The sequence below is a fragment of the Aquarana catesbeiana genome, linkage group LG01, assembly GCF_042186555.1.
Source record: "Aquarana catesbeiana isolate 2022-GZ linkage group LG01, ASM4218655v1, whole genome shotgun sequence".
NCBI lineage: Eukaryota > Metazoa > Chordata > Amphibia > Anura > Ranidae > Aquarana > Aquarana catesbeiana.
This window is the reverse complement of record NC_133324.1, coordinates 88,880,054-88,893,310: the sequence shown is the minus strand read 5'-3', so window position 1 is coordinate 88,893,310 and position 13,257 is coordinate 88,880,054. Positions and strand designations below refer to the sequence as shown.

The following is a 13,257-nucleotide window of genomic DNA, read 5'->3' as shown; positions in this document are numbered from 1 at the left end:
CTTGATTTATTATTATTTTTAATATTAGTAGTAGTAGTAGTAGTAGTAGTAGTAGTAGTAGTAGCTGTTCTAGTAGTATTTTGTTATTGTTATAATTGTTTTTTCATATGTCTGCTGTTGCATATGTACTTATTTCTTTTCAACCTTTGTTGCTTGACTGTCAGTTCATTTAAAGCTGAAAGCAAAGTTAAAGGGCACACAATACTGCAGCTCTGTAATGAGGAAATCATCATTAAAGCTGAATTCCAGGTATGGAAATTTTTACATACCGTATTTATCGGCGCATAACACGCACCCCAATTTAAGAGGGAAATTTCAGGAAAAAAACTTTTTTAAAAAATAAACCACTTTGAAGCAAAATAATTGTCAGTGAGCATCAATGATTAGTGCCCATCTGCAGCTTCAGTGCAGCCTAATCAGTGCCCACCTGCAGCCTTGCTCAGTGTCCATCTGCAGCCTTGCCGTTATAGATGCTGCCATCGTTATATTATGCTGTGGGAACGAGCGCTGCCGAAATAGAGCCGGATCTTCTGTGTACTCGGCTCGGCGTCACGCCCAGTCCCGCCCCTTGGCCCGGATCCTATGATGGACATAATGCCGGTCCAATGCCGGGACTGATGCCGGGACTGAGTGTGACTGGGAGCCGAGCCAAGTACACAGGAGATCCGGCTCTATTTCGGCAGCGCTCGTCCCCTCTTTCCCCTCGGTGGCAGCATATATCGGTGTATAACACACACACACACGATTTCCCCCTATTTTAAGGGGGAAAAAGTGCGTGTTATACGCCGATAAATACGGTAGTTACATTAGACCAGTGGTTCTCAACCATTCTAGTGCCGTGACCCCTTGATACAATTTCCCAAGTTGTGGGGACCCCTAACAGTAAAAGTATTTTCATAGCATGGGTTGCCAGCAGCCAAGGCAAGACAAGTAATTTGCACCACTAACCCACGGGACATTTAGTGCTCCCCGAGTCCCTTTCACTCGTACAGTATTAAAACCTCTTATGGTAAATTTTAGGATGTACCACTCTTTCTCTTTGTTCTCCTTTCTTTCCCTTTTTTCTCCATCCTACTTTCTTGTTTTTTTTTTCCCCACCCCTCTCTCTAGCCGTCTTTCTTGTTCTTTCTCTTATTCTTTCTCTCCCTTTTTCTTTGTTCCTCCTCCTCTTTTTTCCTTTCCCTTCCATGTATTCTCTATTTTTATTCCTTGGTGGGATGAGTGGCAGTGCTGGGGGGGGGGGGATGAGTGGCAGTGCTGGTGGGGGTGGAATGAGTGGCAGTGCTGGGGGGAGTTCTGATCAGCCAACTTAGGTGCTCTTGATCAAGGTCTTCTGCTGATCTGAGAACTAAAGTGGGGACTTTTAATGGCAACTCTAATCACAGGTAGTGTTACTCACTGTGCTTCCGGCTTCACTGTGTCTCCAGCTTTGTGGTGCCTAGCAGCAGAGACACCTATGCCGAGATCAGGAGATAGGGTCTCCTCCAGCCCCTCCCACTTCACATTCCTCACCAGTCAGCTGACCTCTAGTCTCTGCCCCCCACCTATGCCGTGAACTGAATGGGTGGTTGCGAAGAGGCCGAGTGGGCGGCCGCAGGCTCCAGAGACAGCTCAGCTGGGCAGCCACGAAAAAGCTGGGAGAGCGGTGCTGGCTTCAGGAACAGTCCAGGATTCGGTGACCCCTGGCAAATCGTCATTCGACCTCCAGGTTGAGAACCACTGCATTAGACCAATGTAAGTACGTATGTTTCATATATGTGGGATCCTTGTGGAGGCTGCAAATCACTGTAACACAGTATCACCATTACTCAACACAGAAGGTTGCTTGATTGGCACAGACACCATTTAGGGAACATTTTGCATTCTCACAAAGAATTGAAGAGATGGAGTGACGGAGGTGACCTCATCTCCTGTGTTCAAATAAATGGGGTGCAAAATTGCGCCACAATGAATCGCACAGGAATGCAGACCATTCAGACCACGTTCTTGTGCGATTCAGGTGTGAACCAGTCTTAAGTGATCTGTTTAAGCCCAAAATGTATAAATTGATGACAGTGTGGTTGATTTACTAAAACTGGAGAGTACAAAATCTGGTGCAGCTCTGCATAGTAATCAATCAGCTTCCATTTTTTTTTTTGGTCCAAGCTTAATTGAACAAGCTGAAGTTAGAAGCTTATTGGCTTCCATGCACAGCTGCACTAGATTTTGCACTATCCAGTTTTAGTAAATCAATCCCTGTGTCTCTTTAAGATATTAGCCTCACAGGGGGTGTGTTGTTTTCATTGAGACATCTCTGTCCCATAGGGGGTTATTTATGAAAGGCAAATCCACTTTGCACTACAAGTGCACTTGGAAGTGCAGTCGCTGTAGATCTGAGGGGAAGATCTGAAATGAGGGGAAGCTCTGCTGATTTTATCATCCAATCACGTGCAAGCTAAAATGCTGTTTTTTATTTTCCTTGCATGTCCCTCTCAGATCTACAACGACTGCACTTGAAAGTGCACTTGTAGTGCAAAGTGTATTTGCCTTTCGTAAATAACTCCCATAGACTTGCATTGTGTAGAGGAGCAATAAGCATAAGAGTGGGTGTGTAATGCGTAAATATGGGCTACCCCCATGTATTAGAATTCAAAATGATACATACTATACATAGAAATAAAACAAGACATTAAAGCTGGTATATATATATATATATATATATATAGCTATATAGATATATCTATATAGCTATATATATGAATATATATAGAGCATAGCATTTAAAGCAGAGTTCCAGCCTGGGAAATTTTTTTTAAAAGTCAGCAAATACTGTAACTGTTGACATTTAATATAAGGACACTTACCTGTCCAGGGAGCCGGCGATGTCGGCACCCCAAGCCAATTCGTCCATCGACTTTGGGTGCAGGCACCGGCATTGCAAGTAAGGGAAACCAGCAGTAAAGCCTTTGTCCTCAAACAATGTCAATTGTTTGAGACCGAGTTGTCTTTTTGCCTGGAACTCCGCTTTAAAAATGTAAGCTGCAATTTTGTCATCTTTTTTAAGTTATGCTATGTGAATGGGGACATATACCAAATATAAAGAAGGGAAGAAGGTGTTATTCCACTCAGGCTGCAAAAGTTGAAATACACGTTAAAGGCTGATATAGTTTCTTGACCGTGTCCTATAACATTTCTCCCCCTGCTTCGTCACACTGTCATTTGTCAATAAAGAACTCATTGTTATAATCCGACATGCCCACTCCAAGACACTCTGCAACTGAACCTGTTACTGAATGCTGGACAGATTGTTGCTGAAGTTAACTCCTTCATTGCTTAGGATACATATTTGGGTATGACCAATTCATCTGCTGCATGGCTGTTTCTGTCACATACATAGGTGTGTGCAGCCTATTGCATTATGGTGTGAACCCCGAAGCTCAAACACATATGTGTGTGTGTGCATATGTACAGTATATATACTGACGGTGTCAGTAGAGCAGAGATTGGTGTCAGTAAGGCAGTGGCTGGTGTCAGTAGTTTTTATTTTAATTATTATTATTATTTTTTTTTTTACAATTTTATGTCTTTTATTATTTTTTTTGCAATTTTTTTAGGAGCCCCATTAGGGTGCTTTGGTGAAATATTAGGGGTCTAAACAGGGGGAATCTGTGCCACACAGGGTGACTAGGGCACACCCAGTGCACACGCCTATGGTCATACTTTTATTGAGCCAAGACTTCCTCTTCTTTTATTAAACTGTATAAAAATGAATTATATCATTGTTTTTCTGTTAAGTGATTCTAAAAAAGTACATTTCCAAATCTACTGTATGGAACAATTTTAGGAAATGAATCATTCTTCCTCATGCACTTTTCACCACTTCTATCTGACAGTATCACGCTTAAACCTTGTACACACGATCTGATTTTTCGTCCGAGAATTGTGTGGTGATAGACTGTTTGCCTAAAATCTGACCGTTGGACGCTCCATCAGACAATTGTTCTCCAACTTTCCGCCAACAAATGTTGGATGGCAGGCTAATACATTTTTGGCGGACAACGGTCTGTTGTCAGATTTTCCTATCGTGTGTACACAAGTCCGTCATACAAAAGTCCAAAGTACAAACACGCATTATCAGAATCAATGCTCACCAAACACAACATTAGCAGAAGGTGCCCAAAGGGTGGCGCTCAAGAGCTGAAATTCCTAATAGTACGTCACTACGTTCGTGTTTGTTGGCCGACAATTTTGTACCGTTTGTATGCAAGACAAGTTTAGGGCACACGCCCTTCAGTCAAAAGTCTGGCACTTTGTCTGCAGAAAATCCAATCGTGTGTACGAGGCTTAAGGCTCAATGCACAACAGCATATTTTTAAGCTCCTAGAAGCTACTAGCATTTTTTTCTGCTCCTAGAATCTAAAGTGTTATCCAAGGCTTTTTTTCAGCTGGAACATGGGGGAACGCAGTTCCGGCATCTCCAGCATCTCCAGCACTGAATGCATGTAATAGAAATTGGTGCTGGGGTGTGCTGGAGGGTCTATTGATGCTGGGGAATCTATTGTTGTTGGAGGGGATCTATTTTTGGGGAGGTCTTCTGTTGCTTGTGGGGGATCTATTGTGGCTAGGGTTGGGTCTTATGTTGCTGGGGGGGGGGTCAATCATTGCAGGGAGGGATCTACTGTTGAGGGAGGGGTCTTTGTTGCTGATTGCTTGATGGTCTATTGATGCTGGCTGCTGGGGAATCTATTGTTGCTGGAGGGGATCTATTTTTGCAGTGGGGTCTATTGTTGCTGGGTTGGGTCTTATGATGCAGGGGTCAATCACTGCTGGGAGGGATCTACTGTTGAGGTTAGGGTCTAAAGTTCCTGGCTGTTAGAGGGTCTACTGATGCTGGCTTTTGGGAGCCAATTGTTTCTAAGGTGGATCTATTGTCACTGGGGTGTCCATTGTTGCTAGATTTATTTTACTGCCTTTCTTGTTATCATTAACAAATTCCATACAAAATACACATTGATACTTGGTTCTGTATTCTTTAAAGGGGTAAGGGGTGGACAAAGGAATTGTTGCTTGGAGGTGGGTAGGGGCGGAGTCAAGGGGTGACTTGGAAGGGAGGAGTTCCTGCACCTAGTCTCTGAGAAAAAAAGCCATGGTGTTATCCTATGTGTCCATACACACTACTTTAGGGTATTAGCGTTTTTCTGAGCTTCAGCGTCCAGGAGCAGAAAAAAATTTGTTTTTGTAGAGTATTTTGCAGAGTTTTTCCATCAGAAACGCTCCTAAACACTGCTAATAAGTGTTTTTTTTTAGCTTTTTTTCCCCTTCTTTAAAAAAAAGAACTGCAAAATGCTAATAAAATGCTAACGCTCCTAAACGTTCCTAAACACTCCTAAATGCTCTTAAACACTCCTAAATGCTCCTAAAATGCTACCACAAATAGCTATTACCAGCGTTTATTATCCAGCGTTTTTCCAGCGATTTTTTCATCTTAAAAAAAATGCTAGTGTGCATGGAGCCCTACAGATATTTATTGAAGTAATTCTAAAGTCAAAACATGTTTTTCATTTTGTAGAAAGTAGGATAAATCTCTTGTAAGATGTTTTTGCCATCTTGCCATTTAGAATTCCTGTTCTGTAGACACAACAGAAGGTAAGAGGAAATCTCTTCAAAGCAAAGGGAAATCCCTCTTAGACAGTTTTCACTGGAACAAATTTTTCCATGGGATGGGAGTTTCCCTCACTTTCAGTCCCAATAGTCACCAGGACAGATAGGACATCAAGAGTAATAAAAACTTGAAAAAACCGTAAAACTTTAGCTAATCTGCAGACAAAGTGCAAGTCCTATTTAAAGTGGCTGTAAAGGCTGAAGTTTTTTTACCATCATGCATTATCTGCATTAAGATAAAAAAAAAATCTTTTAGGTGTAGCGCCCTACCCCCCAATACCTACCTGAGCCCATATTCTATATCCAGTGCTGTGCCCGAGAGCAGAGGTGATGCTCTCTCTCTTCACCCTCACTGGAATCAGGAGCCATTGGATCGAGCGATTGAGCCTACACAAGTGCACTCAGAAGGAAGGAGGAACCAGGAACGCCGGTGGGGGACTCCAGAAGAGGACATTTAGGGCTGCTCTGTGCAAAACCATTGCCTAGAGCAGGTAAGTATAATATGTTTGTTAGTAGACATGTGCAATTTGTTTTGGTCTGAATACAAATTCAGACAAATTTTTGGTTATTCTGCGATTTGGATGTATCGTTGAAATTTGTTAAAATTTGTTTTGTTTATTCACTTTCTAACGAATTCCAAATTTTCAGAACGATTAGAATTTGGATCTGTCGAAAAATGATCAATTTGAATTCTGACCCCGAAGGGCCTGGTATGGACTTGGGGGGGGGGGAACCCCACAACATTTTTTCCCCCAGGATTTTCTATTGCCAGTGTTTCATCAGGTATGGCGACCCGCCAGAATTTGTAACGGAAGTGACGTTTCATCGCCGCCATCATGCTACACCCTGCACTTGTCCATAGTAAGGATACAGTAAGAAAGCGACAAGGGGACATCTTGTTACACCCACCGGAGTCTTGCATTTCACACTTATTTTTACCAGCAAAATCTACTTATATCGTGAAATACAGGATTTAGAAATCTGCTGAACTCACAGGTTTGCTAAACTGGCAGAACACTGCTGCTTTCAAAAATCATCATCAAAACAGTCTGACTGACTTCTAAATCCTGTATTTCACAATATAAGCTGAGTTTACGGTTAAAAATAAGTGTGGAATGCAAGACTGCAGTGGATGTAACAAGATGTCTGCTTGCCGCCTTGTCAATGTATCCTTACTATGGATGAGTGTGGGGTGTAGTAAGATGGCGGCAATGGAACGTCACTTCTGTTACAAATTCTGACGGGTCGCCATATCTGACAAAACACCAGCATTGTTTTGTTTACATTTCAGCTGTCAGTGGGGAAGCCCGCTGACAGCTGATGACTCATCGGTTGTTAAGGACGTGGCGGCCCGTGGTGCTTAACAACCAGCTATTCTTCAATACAGAATGCAAATTGATCAATCATTTTTCGACTGATCCGAATTCGAATCGTTCTAAAAATGTGGAATTCATTAGAAAATGAATAAAATAAACAAAATTTTACGAAAAGGAAACTATATTTAACGAATTCCAAAGCAAAACTAAATTAGTAACATAATGAATATATACGAAACAAAACAATTATTTCCGTTATGCACATGTCTATTTGTTGGTTAAAAAAAAAAACAAAAAAAAGAAAGATTCTTTACAATTCCTTTAATGGTATTGTAAACCAGCAAACCTGTTTTTAATTAAAACAATAAACACAGGGTGTGTCCATAAGACTATATGTCAGTATGTACTGGGCTTTCTATATGAAGCTCTTTTTTTTAAAAAACATTTTCCATATGATCTAGCACAGGAAGGTGGGTAATGTTTATTCTCTTGCTTATTCAACTCAATGTGGGTTGTTTGCACCTGAATAGCATGGAATTCATAGTCTATGCACAGCATAGTAGTAAAAGCATAGCAGAACTGATGAAGCAGGCTCGAGTGCACTACATGTTGTTTGCAATGGTAAATACGACCATTTGTGAACAGTAATAAATATTAATTGACTTGAGACTCCAGAACTGATATTTTTTGCAATTGTTTTTTTTTTTGTGCCAACGTTGTAAAAGAAACAAATGTATAAACTATGTACATTTTACCCATCCTTTAATAGGGATACTGAGTTAATACCAGGCTTACTAGTGGTGAGATTTGGTAAAGGGCACTGTGCCCATTGCTCAGAGCAAAAGAATTCATATATTGTAATTAACAGGTTTGCTTAGAGAAGAATAGCTGCACTTGTGGCCATTGCATTTACTTTTACAGCTGTAGAATAGAGCTGACACTAGAAAAATATCAACTTCCTTAGCAAATAAAAGCACAATGTGTAAATAGCAAACCTTTCATTTAAGAGTGACCTTTAAGTGTTACTAAACCAACACCAGTAAAATCAGTGTGTATATACAGTAAAGCATGCTTGTTATACTCACTGTGGAACCTAAGGGGTTAATCCTCCACATTGTGTAAAAAGGCTACTTGATCCTGTCTTCTCTGATCCTCCCCTTCTTTTACTGTCCCCAGTCCCATCCCACTGTCCCAGTACAGACCCTTGGGGGTACTCTGTACATGCTAAGTTTGGTGTGTATTGCTAGAGAATTTTTTTTTAATTCTTGGAAGGTGCATGTGATCAGCACTGGGCCAATCAGCACTGCCTAAAAAGAGGGTCAAGGGGCATGCAGCCTCATAGGACAGCCAGAGGAGAATGAAAACTCTTCCTACAAGCTTTAACCAGTGCTTGGCTGGACACTGATAGAACTCACAAGCCTGCTATATACTGCTGATGAGAAAAGGTATTTACTAGTTTATATTTACTAAAATAATTGCATTTCCATGTTCTGTGTACTGTGGGAGAGCAGATATAGTGAATGCAGGGTCCAGGGTTTAGTAACACTTTAATAGAAATGGAGATACATCACTGGCTGGAGAAAAAGCCAATTTATGAAGCTCATCCCACCATTAATTAGGTGCACTTGGCTTCTCGCCTGGCTAACCCCCTTTATTTTCTACCATTCATTGTCATAATAAATGACCCCTAAAGATACCCTGTCACCAACATAGAAAAATGCAAGTAAAGCACAGAAAAAAGATGTATTTTAAAATGTTTACTTAATTTTAATCACTTATTGTGCCTCTAAACCTGCTAGAAAATTTTACTACTCTAGGAGAGTCTATTCCCTAGTGCATCTCCCCTTTCCTTTCACGTTATAGCCCTCTTCTGGGGGTGTCTAATCATTGTCTTTACTAGCCCAATTCTTCCACCCCTCCTCTCATCCTCTTACACAAGCCTTTTATGTATCTGTTGGGTGAAGAGTAAAAAGGAATACAATAGAACAGAAGTTTCCAACCTTTTTTTTTACTTGGGTACCCCTTGGCAGCCCCATAAACTGTACCCCTCAATGGAGGTGGGACACACCTTAGAGTAGGGGGTAGGGTTAGCAACTGCACACTTATCACACTACACCTAATGATGGGTTTGCAAGGGGTTTGAGGGGCTTACAGTGAAAAAGAAATGCCAGTGTGAGTGGGGTGCATGAGAAAACTGGGAAGGGCTTTTTGGGGTGTACCATTTCCAGTGATGTGTCCAGTGTTATCTTTTTGGCCTGTTTGGGGTATGTCCTGTGACAATGGATTCCCAGAAACTAGAGCTGGAGGGCTTGGAGGGCTAGGCATCTGGGCCATGGAGGATGCAGATAGTGCAAAGGTACAGTCTAATGGCTAATCTGTATGTTGCAATTCCGGGAGGGCCATAGCAGTGTTGTTAGACTCTGTGGAGAGAGTAGTGGAGGGGACACTACAGTGTGGAGTGGGTCTCACTGGATGGAGGCACATTAATGGAATGGAGGTTGGTGCGATCCTGAGTAGATGTGGGTCCAGCTGAATCTGGACTCACTCAGGACTCAGCACTCACAGTCTCTATCCTACACCACTACTTTTTCGCACCAGATTGCAGAAGGCAGAATCTGCTCTGAAGAGAGGTGGAAGGCATATCACTCCATATAGGACTGATTGAGGTGCAACTGGAATTAAAGAATGAGGTCAGAAAACACAGCAATGGGATTACTTTGTGGACTGCACACACTTTCTCTCTGCCGCAGACTTTTACACCATGGACCAAACAACAGAACTATGTCCCTGACTGTCCACTGCCACAAAATGTTTTCAGGTTCCACTTACATGTGCTGCCAAAAAAAACCATGGGGGTATTTGTACCCCAGGTTGGGAAGCACTTCTATAGAGAGTTACTTGAGTGATAGCTCTGAGTTTGCTAATATTTTATCCAACATGGTGGCGCTCAGTAGCAGTGTCAGGTCTTTTGCATGTCTACACAAGGAAAGTGCAGTTCTGCACCAGGGGTTAGGTAAGGCACCCACATGCACACTAAAGAATGTTCCAAACACAGTGCATTAAAAGAATAGTTCCCTTTTACAGAATTTTTTTTTAAAGGTGAACTAACACTGAATCCCCTTTCCCATCCCCCCAATCCCCACTATACCTACCTCTGGGGTTGCCGAGCTGTCATCACCCCTGTAGCCAGTCCAGCAGTGCTGGGATTTGAAATCCTCCCGCTTCTCAATGCAGAGCTTCCGGGACAGATCAGATCAATTCACTGTGATAGCACTAGCCAATCAGAATCAATCTGGTCCTTCCCAGAAGCGTTGCATAGAGAAGAGGGAGAATAGCAGAATAGTTGCTGGAGCAACTGTGGAGGTGCTGACAGTCCGGCTACCCTGGAGGAAAGTACAGAGGGGACTGGGGGGGGGGGTGGTGAGGTGGGGTGGGTATGGGTGTCTGGTGTTGTCTGACCTTTACATTTTTTCTGTAAATGTGAAATAACATTTTAAGCAAACCCTCCTGGGGAACAACCACATACAGCCACCTCTTCTAATACATCTCAATGGGTGGCTGTACATGGTGGCAGCGGGTCACAGTAATGTCATTGCTTAGTCCCTGCATGCTGTATGGCCCCTGTATGGTCATGTGCATGAAGCTTAATAGTAAAATAAAAAGACAAACATGCCTTAGCTTGTATCAATTTCTTATACTGGATTTCACCCAATACTCAATGTAAATGTGTAATGACGAGTGTAGGACCAGTGGATGAAATACATATAAAATACAGATGTTTTTTTCATGAACAAGAGAAATCATAGTGTAATGACAAAGGCATCTCGGGAAAGTTCTTTGGAACTAATAATATATAATGTACTAAAGCGCTGATGTGGATCTATGGAGGATCTAGATATGTCATCTAATATTCTTTTGATACCATCTGTTTTTACCATATGAAGGTAGTTATGGAGTATTCACATTTTATTTATATTTATGTGTTATTTGCTAAAGGCATGTGTTTTACATATATTTTTGGATTTATTCACGTAATTTATTATTTGATATGGTCAATTGTCATATTCTAATAGGAAGTTAATTTTAGCTCACTATTTCTTTATTAGATTCTTTGGAACTAAGTCTGCAAATCATGCATACATTTGTATATGTTGTGCTACCCAGGGCCGGACTTTCCATAGGGCTTGACTGGGCTCAAGCCCATGTGCCCCGCCCAATAGGGGGCCCCGCCTGTTTCCGTTTTACATACCGTATCCCGGTGTCCGTATCTTCTTTACACTAGGCGTCCGCGCTATAGCCGAAAGACGGCTACAGCGCAGACGCCAATTGCCGGGAGGGTGTCCCTGGACGTCCTCCTGTTTACTTCCCCAATGCGCATCGGGGAAGTTCTGTGTTAGCCGTGTCCCTTGGACACAGCCAATCACAGATCGTGCTAAATGGCCAATCACAGCAGCCATTTAGCACTCGATCTGAGTGTCCAATGAGAGATGATCTCATATGAGATCATCTCTCATTGCTAGCTCTTCCTCCTCACACAGAGAAAGTGTGTGAGGAGGGAGAGCAAACGGCTGCAGCTTGTGAGTAAAAAAAAAAAAAAAAAAAAAAAAAAGGGGAAAATAAAGTGCTCACCGTGCCATCTGTCCCCAGTGCCACCTGTCAGTGCCACCTGTCCCCAGTGCCACCTGTCCCCAGTGCCATCTGTCCTCAGTGCCACCTGTCAGTGCCATCTATCCCCAGTGCCACGTATAAGTGCCATCTGTCATCAGTGTCAAGTGTTATCAGTGCCACCTATTAGTGCCATCTGTCATCAGTGCCACCTGTCAGTGTCACGTGCCATCTGTCATCAGTGTCACGTGGAGAAATCCTGCAGTCAGTTCTAGGTCACTTCCAGGTCCCAGCCCTGCATCTGCTAAGACCTCACAGAACAGCAACCCAGTCTATCAGCCGCCTCAGGGGTGACAGCCCCCTTGAGGCTGGGAACTCCCCTTACTGTGGAAAGATCTTTTCAGGGCTCCAGACTATTTCTTAGCTGTCCAACTACCATCTGGGTGCACCTCTCCAAGGACTGGCTAGGCCCTGATCAGTTTTCTGGCTGTTTGAATTCTTCTAGCTTCTAGAAGCTTCTTCTAGAGGCAGAAGAAGCAATCAAACTCCTAGCATGCAAAACCCCGAACAGACCAGTCCAAACAATGTTAACCTTCTTGATTACAGACAAAAACTAAACTTACCTAACAGTCTAACTAGGAGGAGACTACATATATAATAAAAATAATCTTCCAGTTGAGTCAACAGCTAAACTTGTAGTTTTTTTTTACTCTGCATATTTGCCAAACCACAAATCCTGCAGTGAGGCTACCATGACCTATGAATGCAAATGTTTCATCTTCAGGATTCAGTTTGGTCCTCCCCTTGCAATTTCATTTTTAGTGTGAGTCGAAAGAGGTTAAACAGGCCAAGTTGTTAAAGCTTAACAAGTAAAAGATATTTTAACATACAACTAGAATAAGTATCTTTACCTATTTAGATGTCAGGCTCCTGTCATCCCTTGTACAGCAGAACTCAGACTAGGAGTGGGGTGTCAGCACTAGGAGCACTAGTTTAAGATAAAAGTAATCCAGGAGGCTGTAGAGTAGCCCAATCACTTTTACAGGGCTTGAGTGGCACCTGTGGTGGTTCCCGGGACCACGGTAAACGTGATATCTAAGAGAGCAGAGGGACTAGCACTGTTCTTGTCAGTTATGATACTCACTGTCCAAGCAGCAGACATGTAGTGGGTGATTATTGAGTAGTAAAGGTTAGAAGGGGAAAAGGAAATGCAATCCTCCAAGACGCATCAAAAAAATAAACTTCAAGGGGTTTGTAACACCTATCTACTCTATCCGAAGCTAACAAAACATTTTAGCTCTAATTCACTTTAAATATATTCCGTTCTGACAATCCCCTGAACTATTTCTATAGTTATTCAATGGTTATTAAACATCTTTTAAGGAAACCACTTCATAAAGATAACATTGTTTGGATTTAGTTGGTCTCTGGGGCAGGCCATACATTATGTAATTTTCTTTCCTTCGACCATGGCCCAACTCAGTTTTGTTCAGGGGGCTAGATGGAAAGTTCCAGTACCATTGTCGAAACACAGCATTGTGTATGGTATGTAGCTGAGGCTATGTACAGTTCATATAGCACCCCTTGCGGGCACAGCATTTAATACGGGAAAAGGTTTGTTTAGACTAGCTTGGTCCAAATAAACTATTTCAAGTTTTATGCAAACCTGGAATTCCGCTTTAAATTATGGAAACTT

At 42.2% G+C, this 13,257-nt stretch overlaps 1 protein-coding gene across 1 annotated transcript in view; it reads right to left on the bottom strand.

Moving 5' to 3' along the window:
* Positions 1-13,257, bottom strand: part of LOC141132743 (oncostatin-M-specific receptor subunit beta-like) — a 102,713-nt gene that overhangs the window by 72,522 nt on the left and 16,934 nt on the right. The gene's annotated exons all lie outside the window — the stretch shown is intronic.